At 43.4% G+C, this 22519-nt stretch overlaps 1 protein-coding gene across 2 annotated transcripts in view; it reads right to left on the bottom strand.

Annotated features, from left to right (window-relative positions):
• Positions 1-8507, bottom strand: part of ANAPC4 (anaphase promoting complex subunit 4) — a 176161-nt gene extending 167654 nt beyond the window's left edge. Inside the window, exon 1 of one of the 2 annotated variants that reach the window (XM_089660907.1) lies at positions 8401-8507. The gene's annotated coding sequence lies outside the window, so the exon portion shown is untranslated. Of the gene's footprint in view, positions 1-8373 lie in introns of both variants that reach the window. The other variant, XM_089660908.1, reaches the window with a different exon arrangement.
• Positions 8508-22519: the final 14012 nt, after the last annotated feature.

The following is a 22519-nucleotide window of genomic DNA, read 5'->3' as shown; positions in this document are numbered from 1 at the left end:
TTACGTGTTAATTGGACAATCAGTCCAGATTGGTGTGAGTGTTGTGTGGTTTGTTGTTTATGCACATACACTGTGTTTAGGCATCATTATCTGCTTATGTATGTTCCTTTTTTCACTTATATAGTTGGCATTTAGCACATGCACTATAATATCACTTGATTGGTGTATACATTATTTGTTTTACTGTGGATATTTACATGCATTTCTAAGTTTATTTTTTACAGGTTTAGGTTTTTCTTAGGTAGCAGCGCCACATCATTTCCTTTTTTATTATTTGATTTATCATCTGGTACATGATTGGATGTTGACAGCTTCATTTGATCTTCTTAGTATAGGCTTAGTAACGCAGGAGGTTTACACTTTTTAACTTCAGTAAATATCCTTCACTCTAGCGAGTTTTCAGTTGAGGACAAAGTTATGCTTTAACACCAATGTGCTGGAAAAAAAAAAGCATGTGATGTATTTTCCTGCAACACAACATGTTTCAATGTGCCATAATGGGTCCCAAAGCACTGTAGCATATGTTAAAAGTACACATTGGAAAACGAGGAAAAAAAGGGTTAAAAATATACTAGAACTAAAGGCAAAACTTTTTTTTAGTTATGGATACAATGGAAATAGATTGGAACATAAGTCAAATTGTATTGTCAGTGCTCCTGTTAGGGAGATTCACCCTCTTTTTGGGCTGTCCCCAAAAAGTAATAGAGGGGAAATCTTCCAATGGGGACGCTAGTTCTGGTGACCTGGAGGTCCACAAGGAATTTCCCTAATTTGCAGGGATTTCCTCTTACTTCTTGTTTTGGCTATTGGACAGGAAGTGAAGAAAAAGCTTGCCAATGGGACATAGATGGCAAAACAAACTGACAGGGGTTATAACCCTCCCTTACTCTATCCAAAATGAATAAGAGGTTTAGCCTATAGTTCTACACATAGTTCAAAACATATCAGCAAGCACTTGTTTTGCTAAAGTGAGCGCTATGGTGTGCACAAGTTCTCAGGGCTCGTCTACAGCAGATGCAGTCAATCACATTTTTTAAACAAGCTACGAATGCATAGAAAATGAAAGTATTTCAATTAACCAAACTTACACCACTGTACTGCATTCATGTATGTTAAAAAAATAAAAAAGGATATGTTGCATTTTTTTTCACCTAAACATATAGGCATGTAAATGCACAGAATGCCAAATGCACAGAAATGCAAAACAAACGCACCACAAATGCTTGGAAACACGCATTCCAGTAAACAGTAAATGTAGTCAACAAATGCCCTTGGGCTTGTTTCACACAGGCTTCACCTTGTACAAGAGCCTTGTAAAAAGCAAGCTTTTAAACAGCATTTGCAGAGCATTCAGGAAGCTTTGTTGAAGAACTTATAGTACAGTAATACCTCGGTTTACAAACGCCTCGGTTAACGTAATTTTCAGATTACAAATGAAAATCCATTGAAAATAATGCCTTGGTTTACAATTTTTTTTTGCAATATGAAGTGTATCTCAGTGCTGATTAAGTGTTCTTGCATGGCAAGACCACTTACTGTTATCTCACATATATATTCTTATTATTATAGCTGAATTTACCACCCTAACTCCTCCCACAGTTTTTACACTACGTAGACAGTAATATACCAAAACGTGCGGATTGTTCCCGATTGGTGTGCTATTACTTTGTGGAACATTTGGCCGAATGGTTCACGAAATATCGGCGTTTTTGTGGTGAAATTGGTCTCATAGGAATGAATGGTGGAATGTTCAAAACTAGAGTGGGAGCTGACAAAAGCTTGAGCGTGAGCTGAAAAATCAGGACATGATTTCTAAACTGCCATCACTCCCTCATTTTCAAGCCCACCTACACAAATCTTATATCAACACGTTCAGCTATCCCTGCTGCCACTAAAAATGTCCACGGCTAAGCCATAGTCCTGATAGTTTTCACAATATGACCATTTGTTTGCAACTCACGCCGCCCATTGACATTCATTGAAACTGCACTCTAGCCATCTCAAATCTGAAGGGCAATTTCTAAACTGCGACTGTGCCTTCATTTTTAATATTTCACAGACATACTATGCATCAAAATGTAGGTCTGGGTCTTGTGATTCTCACAACATAAAACTCTACGCTGTAGTATTTATAATTTTTAAACTACAACCATTTGAAGATGGCAACCGCCAGTGAAATGAGCAGTTTGTTTTTAACCGCTCTTCTCTGCCCTTGCTGTAGAGTGAGTTGCCATAGGAACCCAGGTGTGTGAGCAGGCAGCAGAGTGACAAGCCACTCCACCCAGTTACTCCGCCCACTCCAGTTGTAGACTACTGGTGGAGGCAAGAACACTTCACACAATTTCCCCAGAAATTGTAGCTTTTCTAGTTTTTAAATGCAATTGCCAGCTTTTTGTTTCTTCACTATAGCTCACAGAATTAACTGTCACTTTAGCCAGAGTTAACGCAAACTTTGTTTCTTTTAAGAAACTAAAAGGAAACATTGTTTCTCTTAACTCAGGAAAATAACTAAAAGAAAACTTTCTTTTCTTTATTTTAGCTGGGGGGAAAGTGACAGCTGAGTTTCTGAGCTTACAGGGAGGATATAAAAATGGTAATTACATTTAAAAACCAGCACCATACTAAATTTAAAAATCAGCGTGGGGTCCCCCCTACCATACATACCAAGGCATTAGGGTCTGGTATGGATTTTAAGGGGAACTCCAACGCCAAAATAAAAATAGAGAAAAAAAAATTGGGGTCCCCCCCCTCCTGAACCATACCAGGCCACATGCCCTCAACATGGTGGGGCCTCTTCCCCACAACCCTGGCTGGTGGTTGTAGGGGTCTGCGGCCAGGGGGCTTATCGGAATCTGGAAGCCCCCTTTAAACAAGGGGGCCCTCAGATCCCTGTGCCCCCTATATGAGTATGGGGTACATGGTACCCCTACTCATCCACAAAAAAAACAAAAAGTGTAGTGTGAAAAAAGACAGGACACAGTCTTTGACAAGTCCTTTATTAAAATAAACTAAAAGAATGCCCCCCACAGTAGATCCAACGTCAATCACGATGCCCGCCGCCGCTACCCAAAAAAACAGATTTTTAAAAAATGCTCGGTTCCCAACGATGGCTTCCAGCCATCTGCCTCTGAGGTGGCTTGACAGTTCTTAAATATGCAAGGGGCGGGGCCACCCAGGGACATAACCCAAATAACCATGCCCCACATGACATCACTGATGTCACATGGGGTGGGGTCACATGCGTGATGTCCCAGGGTAGCCCCGACCCTTGCATATTTAAGAACTGTCAAACCACTGGAGCAGGCAGAAGGCTGGAAGCCATAGTAGGGAGCGGAGCCTTTTTTTATATTCTTTTTTTGGGTCAGCGGCAGTGACAGCAGGCATCGTGATTGATGTTGGATCTACTGTGAGGGACATTTTTTTAGTTTTTTCTTTTAATAAATGACTTGTCAAAGACCGTGTCCTGTCTTTTTTCACACTACACATTTTGTTTTCTGTGAATGAGTAGGGGTACCATGCACCCCATACTCATTCACATGGGGGGGGGGGGGATCTGGGGCTTCCAGATTCCGATAAGCCCCCTGCCCGCAGACCCCCACAACCACCGGCCAGGGTTGTGGGGAAGAGGCCCTTGTCCCCATCAAAATGGGGACAAGGCGCACTGGGAGGGGGGGAGCCCCCCCACCCCAAAGCACCCCCCCATGTTGAGGGCATGTGGCCTGGTGTGACTCGCTTAGCCCCCCCATTCCTGACCTGCCGGGCTGCATGATCGGATAAGGGTCCCCCACGCCATTTTTTTTTTTTACATTTTGGCGTGAGAGGGGGGACCCCATACCGTTTTGTAAATAATATTTGTAATTGCCTGCAATTCATTTACATTCAGCTGTAAAAGAAAGCTCGATTCGTGGGGAAAAAAGATTAATTTATTCGGGGTGCGGCGTTGCATAACCACGCAATTGTCAGTTAAAGTAACGCAGCACTGTAACACAAAAAAATGGCCTGGTCGGGATGGGGGGTAAACCCTCTGGAGGGCAAGTGGTTAAACAAGCTTCTGAAAGACTCTTTACCGCACCAATGCCCAAAGACGGCTACAGACGCAATCTCTTGTTTTGGGAGGGTGTCTATAGAAATCCTATTGGCTTCATTCTTCACATGACTGAGCCACTAATATTCCTGGCTATGTTCTCTTTTGGAGAAACAGGCTAAAAAGGAAAGGTGGTGGTGTCTGTCTCTTTGTGAGAAGTGATTTCAGAGCGCGTGTGAAAGAGGACCTAATTGATGGAGAGTGTGATGAGGCTGAAGTATTATGGATGGAACTGCACATGGGCGTGCATACTACAAAGGTAGTCATTGGAGTTTGTTATAAGCCTCCCAGTGTTAATGAGAAGGTGGAGACTCAGCTCCTTGCACAGATCAAAAGGACTGCAAGGGCTGGGACAGTGATAATAATGGGGGGATTTTAACTACCCGGAAATTGACTGGAGTAATGGCACTGCAGGAACAGTTAATGGGCAAAATATTGTAAACTTACTACTGGGCAATTTTATGGTACAGTTCATAGAGGCTCCTCCTAGGAATGATGCTATGCTGGACCTGGTAATCTCAAACCATGCAGAGCTTATTATGAATGACCATATAATAGAACATCTGGGTAGCAGGGACCATAACATGATTTCATTTATTGTTAGCTGTAAACAGTGAGCACATACGGGAAAAATAAAAACACTAAATTTTAAGAGAGCTAATTTACCAAGGCTGAGAGCCGCTATCCAAGACTTAGACTGGGAGGGAATATTGGCATCAATGAACACAACACAGAAATGGAAGTTCTTCAAAAAGACTGCAAAATATATTCCCATGGGCAACAAGTTTAAAAGGCTACAAAGCAAACCTATGTGGTTTACGGCCAAAGTTAAAAAAAGCTATAGATAATAAGAAAAGAGCTTTTATTAAATATAACAATGAAGGAATGCTATCATTGTTTAAACATTACAAAGAATGTAACAGAATATGCAAAAAGGAAATAAAGGCTGAAAAAAATTGAAAACGAATGACAGATTGCAAAAGATAGCAGGACCAACCCCCAAAAATCTTCAAATATATTAATAGTAAAAAGGTCCGGTCCGAGCATGTAGGCCCTTTACAAAATAATCTAGAGTGGGTGATTGCGGATAAAGAGAAGGCAAATTTATTAAATACCTTCTTCAGCTCTGTGTATACAAAGGAGCACAGGGGAGCTCTTGTCCATTATGGGCATGATATTGACACAGATCCAGATGATCCATACTGGCTCACAATTGATATGATCCAAAAATATGTAGACAGTATAAAAGGTGAATAAAGCACCTGGACCGGATGGCATACACCCTTAAAGCATTGAGCTCTGTCATTTCAGAGCAAATGTTTCTAATTTTTAGGGACTCTTTAATGACTGGCAGAGTACCACTGGATTGGCATAAGGCCAATGTGGTGCCAATATTTAAAAATATGTCAAAATCTTTACCAAGTAATTATAGACCTGTTATTTTAACTTATATTGTTGGGAATATACTGGAGAGTTTAATAAAAGACCACGCAGATGAGTTCTTGGTGGAAAAAATATTTTAAGCAACAGACAGCATGCATCCATGAAAAACAGAAGTTGTCAAACAAATCTGATTTCTTTTTATGAGGGGGTAAGCAAAACCTTGGACAGGGGTGGCGGTGGACGTGGTATACTTGGATTTTGCAAAAGCTTCTGACATAGTTCCCCACACATGGCTAATTGGAAAAATCCATATGTAAATGGATTGTCAAAAGCTTCAGGCTCCATGCACACTAGCTTATTTAAGCTCTTAGCAGCTAGTTATGAGTGTTTTTTTTCTGCCTCTAGAAGTAAATAGTGTTATGCTATGTGTCAATACACACTACTGTAGGCTAGAATCATTTTTCCAGCTTCAGCTTCTAGGACAGAAAAAAAAAAAAGACTAAGTCCTACTTCTTTGCAGTGCATTGCAATGCATGTTAGCGCAATGCACATCAATGCACAGGAAAACAGTAGCCGGCACAATTTAGCTCACCTGCCATGCAGTAGACCCTTTCCATGTTCCAGGAAGTGAGAAGTCCCTTTGGTCCTCTGCTGGAGCTCCTGGCCCCTCCCTCCTGTTGGGTGCCCTCACAGCAGCTTGCTATGGGGGTACCTGCTGCTCTGACAAATTCACACACTGAGTTTCGGCTTGGCCCCACCCCTCCTTCTCATTGGCTGACTGGCTGTGATTGACAGCAGTGGGAGTCAATTGCAGCCAGCTCCCCCAGCCCCCTCAATACTTACCTGAGTGTCATCGTCATCCAGTGATGGGAATGACAGCCTCGGCTGTCATGGGTCTCTGCCTCCTCATTGGCAGAGACAGCAAGTGGGAGCCATTGGCTGTCAATCACAGCCAGTCAGCCAATGAGGAGAGAGGGGTGGGGCCAAGCCGCGGTTCCATGTGTTTGAATGGACACACGGAGCAGCGGGTATCCCCATAGCAAGCTGCTTGCTGTGGGGGCAGCCGACAGATGGGAAGAGCCAGGAGTGCTGGTGATGGACCCGAGAAGAGGAGGATCTGGGCTGCTCTGTGCAAAGCCACTGCACACAGCAGGTAAGTATAGACAGGTTTTGTTATTTTGCACAAAAAAAAAAAAAAAAAAAAAAAGAAGGAACATTTAGAATCTCTTTAACCACTTGCCAACTGCGCTATAGACGAATGATGGCTACAGTGCGGTTGTCCAGTCCTGGGAGAGTGCCATATGACGTCCTCCCGGAACACGCCCTCTCGTCCTCCTCCGGCGATCTCCGTGATCGCTGTGTCCTACTGACACAACTGATCACGTGATGTGGTAAAAGGCCAATCACAGCGGCCTTTTACCATGTGATCAGCTGTGTCCAATGACACAGCAGATCACTGGTAAATGCAGTTATTGGCTGCACTTTCCTCACGCTGTCACTGCGTGAGGAAAGTACTGCTGATAACCGGCAATTGTCAGAGGATGGATTGGCACTGATGATCAGTGCCACCCAGCAGTGCTGCCTCATCAATGCAGTGGAGAAAAATTACCTGTTTGCAAAATTGTATAATAGAAACAAAGAAAAACGTCTTTTTTCTTCAAATTTTTTGCTATTTTTTTGTTTATAATGCAAAAAATAAAACACCCAGCAGTAATTAAATACCACCAAAAGAAAACTCTATTTGTGTGAAAAAAAATGATAAAAATTTCATATGGGTACAGCGTTGCATGACCACGCAATTGTCATTCACACTGTGACAGCGCTGAAAGTTGAAGATTGGTCTGGGCAGGAAGGGGGTATCAGTGCCCTGTAGGCAAGTGGTTAAGGTCTCCTTGTCATGGGTGCACTGATCTGTATGCCCAAAGGAAGGGCTGTCTTCAGCCTCCCAGGATGTATAGGAGTTCCGTGCATCCTTGCAAGCAGTCCCATTCATGTCTATTAGAACACAGGGACACACACCAACATCAAATGGGGACCTGTCTGTGCCACAGCTGCATCCCAACTGACCTGAATGGGACTGCCTACACAGGGATACACAGAGCACCACACAGCCTTTCCTATGGATGTCCAGCCAGGCATCGTGTGTGACTGCGAGCCTGTTCACACCAGACTGTGCTGAAGGGACGCTGCATTCCATGTGCCTTTTCTGCACTACACATGATCACACTGGTCTTGTAAGACATAAAGGTGCCAATGAATTGGTAATGGACAACATGCATCTCACAAACACAGCCACCAATCCACATGGTACCGCAGGACTGTGTGCTTTGATGCTGTGCAACCTGAAGAAGGGCCAGTTCACACTACAAAAATTCATTCCGGATTACATTTTTGCATACAGTTCACATCACACGCAGTTCCGGTGCAGTTTGCCATGTTCCAGTATGGTTCTGTGCAGAAAAAAATGCAGCATGTTCTAATTTTCTTTCTGCAGCAGAAATTGACTGCACAGGTGTGAACTAGGGCCATTGGAATACATGGAAAACACTGTGCATACATTTTTTGTATGTAAAAAAAAGCGCACTGAACTGCATCTAGTGTGAACCAGCCCTAAGGCTTGCACTTGTGTTTCTGCATTCGCTGGGTTTAGCAGCACATTGAAATGGACTATCCAAACTGGAAGGTGTGAATTGGCCCTCAGGCCGAAACGCAAAACGTCAACTTGTCTGCTGTGTGAATGGAAGCATCAAGGTAAGCCAACACGGGCGGCCAGTAAGGCTCCTCATGTAAGACTGACTACCCGGATACATAACACATGGAGGCCACACTGACACACCCCCCTCGAGCAGGAGCTGCACTGAGGGCACACAACACGTGTGAAGCCACAATGGGAGCATTGTACAAACCATAACTCGAGCACACCGACAACATACCGGGCACCAGGACCTCCGCTGACGTCACCGTCACATGATCCGCTCTGTCAGGGGGTGGAGTCGGGCTCTTACATTAGTGCTAAGGGCGGAAGAGGTCCGCAGTTCAGTTGTAGTATGGGCGGGTCAGCGGTATGTAATAGTGTCTTTATAGCCGTAATTCCTCGCATGTCTGGGAGAGCATGCAAGGTTGTCAGAGCTGGAGGAGCTTCCATGGTGTCAGAGAAAGGAATCGGCGCGGGATCTAGGCTGAGCAGTTGTCTGGAACAGAGGATCGCAGCAGGAAGGGAAGTATGGGGACAGAACACAATCCAGCCGGACAGCTAGCAGGATAGAAGTCGCTCTTAAGGCCCGTTCACACCTGGCGTTTTTGTGCTCCTCCCTTGCTTTGGCACTCAAAGTTGTGCCCTCCAACCCCCCCCCCCCTTTGCGTTTGCATTCAGTGTTGTGCCCCCCCCCCCCAAGCTTCTTCTAATACCTGAGCCTGATCTCGATCCAGTGATTTGCACAAGAGTAGCTGCTGTGCCAGCTCTCCCCCTCTTCATAGGCTTCCACTGCTGTCAATCACAGCCACTGGGGTGGGACAGGGGCCAAGTCCTGCTTTGTGTGTCTATGGATACATAGAGCAGGGCTTGGAAGCGAGCAGGCAAGAGTAACCCCGTAGCAAGTGGTTTGCTATGGAGGCAGGGAGGAGCCAGAAGCAGCTGCAGGGGACCCAAGAAGAGGAGGATTGTGGCTGCTCTGTGCAAAACCATTGCATGGAGCAGGTAAGTATGACATGCTTGTTATTTTTTTTTCTTTAATTTACCTTTCGTATCACTTTTAGCGTTAAACATGTTAGCCAATTAGATTGGCCACCAAGAGTTACAGTTTACACAGAAGAACAATTGTCAACCAGTCAACAGAAATGGTGCATTACATAAAGAGAGAGGAAAAAAAAAGTACAAAAAATATAGAAAAAGATATGAAAGAATAGCAAGTAGTATGTAACTTCAGGAAGCAACTGCTTGGGGTAAGACAATCCGATAAAAGGGTGACGACTGGTTTCACTGATGGAAGGAACACGTGTCAATGAGAGAAAAGCTTAGGGTCCTAAACAAAAATAGTTTGAGAAAAAAACTTTAGAGAAGTACAAAATTGGGAAAAAAAGAAAAACTAGCGGTAAGGAAGACAAAAAAAAGGGGAGGGGGGATCAAGGGGACTGTCGTCTTAGTCTGGTATGGCATCTTTTGACAGTGTCATGTTTGAGGAGCTTTGTATACTTGTCCAAGAAAGTGAACTGCGTCCAGTAGAATTTTTTTTTTTTTTAAATGGGCTGCCTGTCTGCAGAGATGAGGTGAGTTCCTTCGTCTGCCTAATGTCATTAAAGCAGAACTTTACTCTGTCAACATTGAGTATTTGTTTTCCTTAGCATAAGTAAATAGATAGGAAAGTATATCATATTTATCTGTTTTAAACCTTTTTTTTTCATATACATTCCTTCAATTACTTCCTGGTTTCTGGTCTAGGCAAATAATGTCATATAAATTATGTCAACTACTCAACCTAATGTCCTCTTTTAACCTAACACAATGGTCACAATCCACCACCCACTCCAATGGCAACACCCTTGACCTTGTATTCACCCACCTATGCACTCCCTGTAACCTCTCTAACACTCCTTTTCCTCTGTCTGATCACAACTTTATCACCTTCACACTCTCCATGCCTCCAACCAGCAAACCGTTACCTGTAGAAACCTCCATCACCTCAGCCCTGACCTTCTCGACTCCGCTAATGAGTGCCTCTATGATGAAATTGCACCCCTGTCCTGCCCAGAGCTGGCCACATCTGCCTACAACAACTATCATCCTCCCTGGATGCTCTTGCTCCTCTTTCTACACGCAGAACCAGGCCTCGCCTGTCTCAACCCTGGCAATCAGATGACACCAGAAGTCTCAAGAGATTCAGCTGCACTCTTGAGCGAGCATGGCGTAAAACTAAATCCTTGGAAAACTTTACCCTCTACAAATCTGCTCTTCTCAAATACAACTCCAGCCTCCATGCTGCTAAGCAAACCTACTATAACACTCTCAAGACCCTCTCATTCAATCCTCGTCAACTCTTCTATACCCTTAATTCCTTACTCCACCCCCACTGCTTCCACCCACCAACTTACTGCACAGGAGATTGCTAGTCACTTCAAGAAGATCGACACAATTTATGATGAGATCTCCAGTGTCAAGCTTCCTCCTCTAACCAACATACCAGGCCCAACACCAAACTGTACACTCTCCTCCTTCGACTCTGTTACCACCAAGGAAGTTACCGAACTCCTTTCCAAGGCCCACTTCACCACCTGTCCCCTGGATCCTGTCCCCTCACGACTGTTGCAGCCTCCTTCCTCCTTCCTATCTTAAACTCTCTAACCCACATCTTCAACCTCTCACTCTCCATGGGCACCTTTCCCTCCCCACTCAAACATGCACTGGTTACCCCCATCCTCAAAAAACCCTCGCTGGACCCCACCTGTTTGAATAACTTAAGACCCATCTCCCTGCTCCCGTTTGCCTCCAAGCTTCTCAAGTGCCTTGTTCACAACTGTATGAACTGCTACCTCACTGACAACAACTTTCTTGATCCCCGACAGTCTGGCTTCCGCCCACAACATTCCACAGAAACTGCCCTACTAAAACTCACTAATGACCTACTAACTGCTAAAACCAACGGCCATTACTCCATACTCATACTCCTTGACCTTTCCGCTGCCTTTGACACAGTCAACCACCCGCTCCTCCTTAGTAAACTCCACTCCATGGGCCTCTGTGACTCTGCTCTCTCCTGGTTCTCCTCTTACCTTTCTCAGCGCACTTTCAGTGTCACACACAACTCCTCCTCTTCTGCTTCCTCTTTCTGTTGGGGGTACTCCAAGGTTCTGTTCTTGGGCCCCTCCTTTTCTCTCTCTATACCTCCTCCCTGGGCCAACTGATAACCTCCCATGGCTTCCAATACCACCTCTATGCTGATGACACCCAGATTTATCTCTCCACTCCCCAGCTCACCACCTCAGTCTCCTCACGTATCACAAATCTACTAAGCGACATATCAGCATGGATGTCACATCACTACCTTAAACTCAATCTTTCAAAAACCGAGCTTGTAATATTTCTTCCCCGATCCCCCACTCACGACTTTACCATTAAGATCAACAGCACAACCATTGGTCCTTCCCCTCATGCCAGGGTGCTAGGCGTAATCCTAGACTCTTACCTCTCCATTGGGCCCCAGATCCACTCACTGGCTAAATCCTGCCGCCTCAACCTCTGGAACATTTCCAAAATCCACCCCTTCCTGACCAATGACACCACAAAACAACTCATCCACGCCTTGGTTATATACCGCCTCGATTACTGCAACTCCCTCCTCACTGGTCTACCGTTACACAGGGTATCCCCCCTTCAGTCTATTATGAATGCTGCTGCTAGACACCTTACCAACTGATCAACGACTGCTGCCCCTCTCTGCCAATCCCTCCACTGGCTTCCACTAACGTATAAAATTAAAAATGCTAACCACAGCTTACAAAGCCATCCACAACACTGCCCCTAGCTACATCACCAACCTCATCCACAGATGCGGCCCAAATCACCCACTCCGCTCCTCCCATGATATCCTCCTCTCTTGCTCCCTCATCACCTCCTCCCACGCTCGCCTCCAGGACTTCTCCAGAGCCTCTCTTATCCTCTGGAACTCCCTACCACAGCATGTCCGGTCAGCCCCAACCCTGTCTGCCTTTAGGCAATCTTTGAAAACTCACTTCTTCAGGGAAGCCTACCCCACCTCCACCTAAGAACTGTTCTTGAATCACCTCCGCCAGATCATCCCCGCAGTTATCACCTTTTGTATCACCTCCCCCTTCCTTTAGATTGTAAGCTCCACGAGCAGGGCCCTCCTATTCCTTCTGTACTGAAATGTATTGTAATTGTACTGTCTCCCTTATATTGTAAAGTGCTGCGCAAACTGTTGGCGCTATATAAATCCTGTATAATACAGTGCATCCAGAAAGTATTCACAGCGCTTAAGTTTTGCCACATTTTGTGATGTTATAACCTTATTCCAAAATGGATTAAATTCATGTTTTTCCTCAACATTCTACAAACAATACCCCATAATGACAACGTGAAAGAAGTTTTGAAATCTTTGCAATTTATTAAAAAAAAAAAAAAACATACACGTATATTAACAGCCTTTGCCATGACACTGAACATTGAGCTCTGGTGCATCCTGTTCACACTGATCATTCTTGAGATATTTCCACAACTTGATTGGAGTCCACCTGTGGGAAATTCAGTTTATTGGACATGATTAGGAAAGGCATAAACCTATATAAGGTCCCACTGTTAACAGTGCATGTCAGAGCACAAACCAAGCCATGAAGTCCAAGGAATTGTCCGTAGACCTCCGAGACAGGATTGTATCAAAACACAGATCTGGGGAATTTTGCAGCATTGGAGGTCCCAATAAAGTACAGTGGCCTCCATTATCCGTAAACGGATGAAGTTTGGAACCACCAGGAACCTTCCTAGAACGGCCTGCCCAGCCAAAATGAGCGATTGAGGGAGAAGGGCCCTAGCCAGGGAGGTAACCAAGCACCCTATAGTCACTCTGAAAGAGCTCCAGCATTTCTCTGCGGAGAGAGGAGAACCTTCCAGAAGAACAACCATCTCTGCAGCACTCCACCAATCAGGCCTGTATGGTAGAGTGGCCAGATAGAAGCCACTTCCCAGTAAAAGGCACATGGCAGCCCACCCGGAGTTTGCCAAAAGACACCTGAGGGACTCTCGACCATGAGAAACAAAACTGGTATGATGAAACAAAGATTGAACTATTTGGCCTGAATGCCAGGCACTGTTCACCATCTGGCCAATACCATCCCTACAGTAAAGCATGGTGGTGGCAGCATCATGCTGTGGGGATGTTTTTCAGCGGCAGGAACTGGGAGACTAGTCAGGATCAAACGTAATATGAATGCAGCAATGTACAGATGTCCTTCATGAGAACCTGTTCAATGTTGCTAATACAGTGTAAGTATGTGTGTGCCTAATGACCGATATAATAGGAGCAGAGCAAGGGAGAGGAGCACTATCAACCTAATGCAGGGCCCAGCCTGCTTGTGTTAAGTTGATTAGTGCTCTTCTCCCTTGCTCTGCATTAGCAACATTGAAGCAACACCGCTGAGAAGCAACTGGCAATATAGAGTGCATGTCTTGTTTTAATGTTATACATGACGTTTATTTCTTTTATATTCAGTTTTCCACGAAAGGATTTGTGTGAACACTGCAGGAATTGTCCATTGACCAAGTGTTGCACCAGAGATGCTTCCATTTGGAAAGCATGCTGAGATTCTATAGGCAGATAACTGGGTCCTGGTCCAAAGCTAGGTCCTGAATCAGGACACAAACCTCTTGCTAGAAAGGAGGCAGATCTGTGAACGTGACCAGAGACAGATATGAAAGGGCAGATCTGTGAACATGACCAGAAAACATGGAATAGCGTACCTTGTGAAGGCTCACACCTCCAGCAATTTGGGTCAACATTTGGGAACATCTGGCGCAATCTCATCGTGCCCCTATACCAGCAGGTTAAGAGGTTATAACCTGATTTTTGTCATTTTGACGAGATACCATTGTTACAAATTTTTTTTTAATTGTAACACTAACTTCTTGAGCTCTGAGAGAGAACATTTTCCTCTTTGGAAGGAAAACCTCTTGGCTTGATGTCAAGGACCAGACCCAAGTATTCCAGGCAAAGAGAAAGTGTAGAGCTGATTTTTGGAAACTAATCACGCAACCAAAGACCAGGAGCATTTTAATTGTTCTATGGATATTTTCAGATAGCTGAAGGGGAGATGAGTCCTTCAGAACTTTATGAAGATAACCTGAAATTGATACTGGGCACACTGGCTTCTTTTCGGCAGCATTCTACAAAACAAGGACCACCCTCAGAAAAAAAGGGAAAGGACCCAGAGTTAAGAATCCACACACATACTATCCAATGAGAGCGCCAAACAAAAGGCAGAGTTTTACACTCCTTGTACCCCTTTGAAACCAATGAATGAACCCACAGGTTTGGGGCATCTGTGACCCAGAGAGAGGCAACTTGTAACAGATATTCCCCCACTGTTAGGAGTGAGGGTGTCCCTTCATTAGGAAGAGGGCTCCGGGGAAGACTTGGTCTTTGTGGCCCAAGTCTTACACAGGGCCAGTGCAAGGATTTTTGTCTACTTAGGTGAAAGTGCATTTTGATGCCCCCACCCATCTGATACCCTCCAGACTATCCTCCCACCATACCCACTGTTGTGACAGCAGAGGGGTATCTGGGCAGTATGACAGGAGAGTTGCAGTGGGAAAGGAGGGGGAAAGTAGCACAAGAGAGAGGCAGTGTTACTGTTCACACGGGAATGACCAATTCTCCCAGGGGGGGGGGGGGGGGGGGGCACATCACAGGAAGGAGCAGTGTCACACACGCCTTTGGAATGGCCAGTTCTCCCAGATCTCACCTATCCTGCAACGGCTCCTCCAGATGGTGTCAGTGTATGTAAAGAATCTGGTGCCAGGAGTGGTAGCTGTGTCCCAGACAGGAAAGAGAAGATCTCTGGCAACAGCTGCAGCACTGGGGGGGATGAGGGCCCCACCATTCCCGATAGCCTGAATGACAGTGGGCCCTGACCGCTCCCTGCACACACCTAGGTTTCTGTCCACCACTCTGCCCTCCTCTGCATCCTTGTAGGTTCACTCTGACAGTGTGACATGCAGACCACCATGGCTGCATACTGCACTCTCCATGCTTTGACAGCAGCCTAGTAAACAGCAGGCAAACTAAGACTTCCACACTGTGCCCTCCCCTTACCTGAGCTCTCAGTCAATCCAGTGCTGTGAATGTCTGCATTTACAGTAACTGTTACCATCCCAATCAATGTTGAGACCATAAAGGACATACAGTTGCAAGAAAAAGTATGTGAACCCCTTGGGATTATGTGGAGTTTTGCATGAATTGGACATAAAATGTGCTCTGAACGTCATCTAAGTCACAACAATAGAAGAACACAGTCTGCTGCACATAATACTACACAAACATTAGATGTTGCCATGGTTTAATTGCACATAACATGTAAACATTCACAGTGCAGGGAGGAAAAAGTATGTGAGGCCCTAGCTTAATGACTTCTCCCAGAGCTAATTGGAGCCAGGAGTGAGCCAACCTTGACTCCAATCAGTGTGATGATATTGGATGTGTTGCTGACAGCTGTCCTGCTTTTGAAAAACACACACCTGTTTTGGGTTTACTGGTTTCAAGAAGCACTGTCTGATGTGAACCATGCCTCGCAGAAAAGAGCTCTCAGAAGACCTACGATCAAGAATTGTTGACTTGCACGAAGCTGGAAAGGGTCACAAAAGTATCTCCAAAAGCCTTGATGTTCATGTGTCCACGGTAAGACAGACTGTCTACAAATGGAGAAAGTTTAGCACTGTTGCTACTCTCCCTAGGCGTGGTCGTCCTGTAAAAATGACTGCAAGAGCACAGCGCAGAATGCTGCATGAGGTAAAGAAGAATCCCAGAGTGTCAGCTAAAGACCTACAGAAATCTCTGGCACATGCTAACATTTTTGTTGACACATCTACAATAAGGAAAACATTAAACAAGAATGGAGTACATGGGAGGACACCACGGAGGAAGCCATTGCTGTCCAAAAAGAATATTGCAGCACGTTTGAAGTTTGCAAAAGAGCACCTAGATGTTCCACAGCACTACTGGCAAAATATACTGTGGACAGATGAAACCAAGATTGAGTTGTTTGGGAAGACCAAAGGGCTCATGGGAAACATACACCAAGGCACTGATCACAGGCCTGGTCATTCCTTAAATGCACCTCCTGCAATCAGCCCCAGGTGTTGGCTGACTGCAGGAGTGAGCTTCTGGCTGCTGAGAGCACCCACTGGTCAGCCCTGGTACTGCAGCCCACACGGCAGGTGAGTCCCACCACCAGTGCTGAGTCCATTCCTGACATCCGTAGAGGATGGGTGATGCAACAGGACAATGACCCAAAGCATACAAGTAATTCAACAAAACAATGGCATATTCTGTGCTGTTGCAGCCATCTGGAGTGGCCCAGTCAGAGTCCTCACCTCAACCCGATTGAAATTCTGTGGCATGACCTTAAGAGAGCGATTCACACCAGACATCCCAAGAATATTGCTACACCGAAACAGTTTTGTGAAGAGGAGTAGTCCAAAATTACTCCAGATCGTTGTGCAGGTCTGATCTGCAACTACAGGAAACGTTTGGTTGAGGTTATTGCTGCCAAAGGAGGGTCAACCAGTTATTAAGTCCAAAGGTTCACATACTTTTTCCTCCCTGCACTGTGAATGTTTACATGTTATGTGCAATTAAACCATGGCAACATCTAATGTTTGTGTAGTATTATGTGCAGCAGACTGTGTTCTTCTATTGTTGTGACTTAGATGACGTTCAGAGCACATTTTATGTCCAATTCATGCAAAACTCCACGTAATCCCAAGGGGTTCACATACTTTTTCTTGCAACTGTAGGTCTTCAAGTTGTAAATCCAGCATATTTTCAGACCTAGATATGACTCTTCTGATAGAACTCTAGAAGGGTGTACATTTTTCTAAAGCCGTTAACCTGTTGAAGACTCTGGGTGTGTTAGACATGCCTCCAAAAATGTCATCATTGTAGACCGGGCGTGTGTAAAACGAGCAGTCCTGCCGTGCTAACAAGACCTCCCCTGTCCCAGTACTCTGCAATTCAAATCTGGTTAATCAAAGCAGCATTACCAATGCTCTGACAGCTGGAGCTGTCAAAAAAAAAGCAGTCTGGCAATCTTTCAACAACATTGCTCAACTGTGAATACAGACACATATACAAAGAAACAATGTTTCATTTTGTATCTGTTTATTTATCTACAGACCAAAGGGATGAACTTTCATCTGCAGATGAAGTCAGTTAAAGCAACCCAACAAGTAAATAAAAAGTTTTGTTTAAATGTTCTTCTGTTTAACCACTTATTAACCCTTAGTTTACTCTAATCAGCCCTAATTACTTCCTTATTCTCTCTTTCTCCATTAAGTTATTTTCCTGCTGATTTTTCTTGTTTCTATTTTATTAATGAATAATATTTAAACCTTTAACATATATTTATAAACTTCACATTTTAAAAAAGCGCAAAATTGGAAAAAATCCACTTTACGTCATCTTCATTTGTAAATAACTTTGCAATGCTTTGCACCAAAATCATAATTTTACTGTCATTTTAAACATGACAAATTAAAAAATAAAATGTGCATTTTTATGTGCAGTAACACAATTTATTTTTAAACTAACACTGCTCAAAACAATAAAAAGTGCATCTTGTTACGTTTTAATTGTTTAAGGATTGCGAAAAAATTAATTGTTAGACAATATTCACAAAAAGAAAGTCTTGTTTGTCCTTAAAATAAAACAATATATGTATTACGTTTTTATATCTTAACCACTTGGAAGTTTTACTGCTACAGGGGGACTCCCTGTGCAAAATCACATATATAAACGTGATCGGCTCTCCTGACATGCTCATGGGCAGGTTGCGTGGCGTGCGTGCGCCTGGGGGTGCTGTGATTCATTACAACACTGATCACTCACCAGATCCAGGCCAATGATGATTGCCTGCACCAAATCAGGACTAACCCTATGCCTGTGTTTACAGAACACAGGCACAGGAAATGATGCAATCTTCTCTCTCTAGCACATTCCATTCCAGAGAAAGCAGATTTATGTGAGTCAAAGCAGCACACTGACAAAGTAAAAGAACAGATCACACTTAACCCCCTGATGCCCCCCCCCCCCCTGTTAACCCTTTCACTGATCATTTGCATAGTTTCTGAGTTTAAAATTTTTTGGGGCCTAAACCTCAACATGGGCATTCCTAAAAGGAATGAGTTGCTGTCATATTGGTCCACAGACCCAATTCATCACATAGCTCTGAGGAAGAGGCGTAGCCTCAAAACGCGTCAGCCATTCGGAGGTCTATAATCCCCTATAAGACACCTTCCAGGGAGATTGGACCATGCTGTATTTCATTTGATATGCTATTCATTTTTATCCTTTTGTGAGTATACCACTTTTTATACAATAAACCAATTTTCTTAGGTAATGCACTAGGCCCGTGCGCTCTCTGTTTGTTTCTTTGTATACAGTTCATTTGGATTTCCCTGGTCTGTTGAGGGCAGCAAGGTGTGCATCCTGTGTGTGATTACTGTTACTGTGGAGTCTATCGTCCAGTGCAGGAGTCAAAGCATCTGCTCGTTTTCCTTCCGCTTCATCATGTGTCCATTTTCTCTGCTGCCATGGCCAGACATAGATAATGAGAATATGATGCGATTTATGAACTTCAATGACAATTACAGGCATTACTCTGGTATTGTTTTTTTCAGCAGGCAGCTGACTTTCATGTAAAATCCTAGTGGTTAATTAGCTGCTGGATTGCTCTTACAAGCAGTGGGAGGGAATGCTGCCCCCCTCTCACTGCCTTCCACAGCTTTCTTGGGCTGTCCCATCCTATCATTTTTGGCAGCTGACCATAGAGCTACTCAGAGACCGGAACGACTCCAATCATCTCTATAGTCTAAGAAACCGGACGTTACGAACATTTCATCACTTTAGTTTCGCCGGATATAAACCGCCATTTTTAAATTGGGAAAGCAATCTTGGTGTGATCAGATGATTTAAAGGGCAGAGAAGATATATAGTTATATATAGAGTCTAATAGACCCCAGATTTCTCAGAAAAGAGTACTTGTCACTGCCTATTGCTATCACAGGGGATATTTACATTCCCTGTGATAACAATAAAATTGATAAACAAATGAAAGGGACAGTGTTAATAAATAATAATAAAAAAAATATAAAGTGGATCAGTTTTTAAAGCGATTTTATCAGCATTTACATGTGAATGCAATACTTTGTGTTTGATAAATGTTTTAAAAGAAGATAAGGCGCTATGTTTTCATTACTCTTTATGGCATATATACCAATGGAGGAAGAGTTTTAAGTAAGTGAGGGGATCCCTAACTCTGAAGGTTAATAATCCCATCCAGTCTAAGTCCAAACAAAAAGGGACACAAGCTGTTTATGATCTCACTTAACAGTTTGGTCATATCCAAGAGTGAGAGCACAGCTGGTGGAGGTGCATGGTTGTTACAAATACGCAATAGTGGTGAATTGAGCATGTTATTTTTGTCCACATCACTGAAATATATTATATTATTATTTATGTTTTTTTTGGTTTTTTTTACATACTGTCACCCTAGCAGCATGGTGACACTGTACTACTTGTGGGGGTTATGAAGATTTTTTTTTTTTACACTGATTGCTTTTACACCCATAAAGGCTGTAAAAGCAATCAATTCTCCTCCCTGGCTGCATTCTTGCAGCCATTGAGAAATACTGTGTGTGCTGTCATTGGTCACATCTTGTCACATAGTACAAGGCTGTTGTGAATAGCCTAGTACCATGTGACCTCTGTGATCATTCACAGATTTCACACGTTGTAAGCAATGATGTCAGAAGTGATATCTTGCTTACTACTCTTCATGTGATCACGGATTGGCCAATCAGTGATCACATGATCGGGACCCCGTACAACGATCGGTGTCCCATTGTGTCCGGAGGACACAGCGGGCACCAGATTGCAGTGCTGCGCGCTCCCAGGGAGTGCACACTAGCAGGGGGCGGGGAGGCCATTTATAAACGGCCACCCGCCCCTGCACTGTCACCGTCCGGCTGTTTATATACAATGGCCAGACGGGAAGTGGTTAATCTCAAGGGAGAATAAATTCAGTTCCTTTAATCTTTCCTAGGAGTGGGTGATGTGTAGCATAAGCTTCTAATGTTGGGCATAAAATGCCAGGATAGCACAAACCCCTCAAAAACGACCCCTTTTTGGAAAGTAGACACCCCAAACTATTTATTGAGAGGCATGTTGAGTCATTGGAATTTTTTTTTTTCACCACACGTTTTTGGAAAATTGCAACTAAATTTTTTTTTTTGTACACAAAGTTGTCACTTATATTATACTCACACATGCCATGGGTATACGTGGAATTACTCCTCAAAATACATTCTGCTACTTCTCCCAAGTATGGGGATACCACATGTGAGAGTACAGGACCACAAAATCCAATAAGCACCTTCAGGGTTTTTAAAGGGCTTTATTTCCTCATTACACTTCCTGACTACCTATTACAGTTTTGGAGGCTGTGAAATGCCAGAATAGTACAACCTCCTCCCCCAATAACCCCTTTTTGTAAAGTAGACACCCCAAACTATTTGCTGAGAGGCATGGAAAATGTTATATTTTACCACAAGTCTTTGGAATATGACAAAAAATTGTATTTATTTTTTTTTTTTTCTACACAAAGTTGTCGCTTAAATGATATATTGCTCACACATGCAATGATTGGTAAGCAGCAATATAATACATTTTTCGTTTTGCGTTTAATACCACTTTAAATAATAAGTTCACCTTTTGGCCAAAAATAAATGTACTTTTTTTTGCAGGTAAAAAAATGCATTTATTATTTTTGGCTGCATCACTGGTGCCATGCAGGTCTCCTGCAGACCTGTCCATATGAGCAAGCAGATATTCTGACAGGAAGAATCAATGAGTTCATTGAGAACTACAAGCTGACAGTCGCTAACGCTGTAGGGACATGTAGTTCATTCATTCACAGAACTCTGTGAATGAATGACGTGGCCAAAACTGCTGGAATTACACCTTTTTTGTTAACCCAACAAAGCATTGGGTTCAGGGATTCCCCGGAATGTCAAACATCAATCACCCTTTTGTCATTTTGTTTATTTTTAATTTTATTAAATACAATTTTGCATATATGCGGTTTTAAAATAAAACACGTTTCTGCATTTTTTGCTAGAAAATTATATAAAACATGAAACAATTATTTAGTTTTTAAAACATATGCCCTGTAGAATAAAATAGTGGCAGTTGTTATTTTTATGTCACACATTATGTGAGCAATTGTTTATCAAATCTATTTTTCAGTGTGAAAGTGATCAAATCTGATTACATTTATAAAAATTTTGGAGGAAATTTGTTTCCTGGCTGCTGTTATATACCACTGCAGTAATTGTTTGCAGTATGCTTTGCATTTTTAGGATAGCTGATATATAAGCAGCTTACCATACGTTTTCCATATTTTCTTGGTATGATTTAGAATCGACAAAAGATTTATTTAATCTGCAGAATAATTACACTTTACTTCAAGCCAAGTAGGTTCAATGGATGAATGCAGTCCCTGTCATGTTGATACCAGCCCACATGCCCTTCAGGTATGGGAGCTGCTTTAAGAGGAAAAAAAACAGGAGAATCCCTTCCAAACCTCAGTGTCAATGTGAATGGGCATCTGTTTTTTCAGCACCTCCTGTACCCTTAAACAATGACGAGAGGGCTTATTTGCCACCTAGTGTATCTGTTCACGATTTTTTGACAAAAGTGGGAGATCCCTCCCTCCCTCCCTATTGAGTTGGTTTAGTGGGTATTTTGCACCATGTGTGAATGTATGAAATTTGTAATGTGGAGAGCCTAAGATCACAAGCCATTCACTTGTAAAAGTAAGAAGTATTTATTGTACTCTAAGAAAAAGCAAACAAAACAGCTTTCTTCCACAAAACACACGCAAAACAGTTCATAATTTGGGTACAATGGAAAAAACACAATGCCTCAGCGCCAATATACCAGTCTCATACCAGGGTTTAAGGTACCCTTCTGCTTCGGTGTACCGCAAAGGCTGCAGGTGCTCTGCAAAACTACGTCCAAGTTACCAGACAATCCACACTCTCTCATAGCTTTAAACAACTCCACTCCTCCTCAAAGACACCCGCTGGCTGTGTCCTGTCCCTTTTCTGTCTACTCCTGGAATTGGGTTAACCCTTTCAGGACCAAAGTCCCTGTAATCAGGATTACATCTCTCCAAGCCTCTGAATTATGGGTCCCAAATGAGGACTTGCAAATACAGAGAGCACTGTAGATCAATCCTCTCCTCCCTGACCAAACTACTTCGAAACCCTAC

This window comes from Staurois parvus, unplaced genomic scaffold, assembly GCF_062004578.1.
Source record: "Staurois parvus isolate SC_StPar_1 unplaced genomic scaffold, SC_StPar_1.0 ptg000032l, whole genome shotgun sequence".
Classification (NCBI taxonomy): Eukaryota; Metazoa; Chordata; class Amphibia; order Anura; family Ranidae; genus Staurois; species Staurois parvus.
This window is presented reverse-complemented; position numbering and strand designations above follow the sequence as displayed.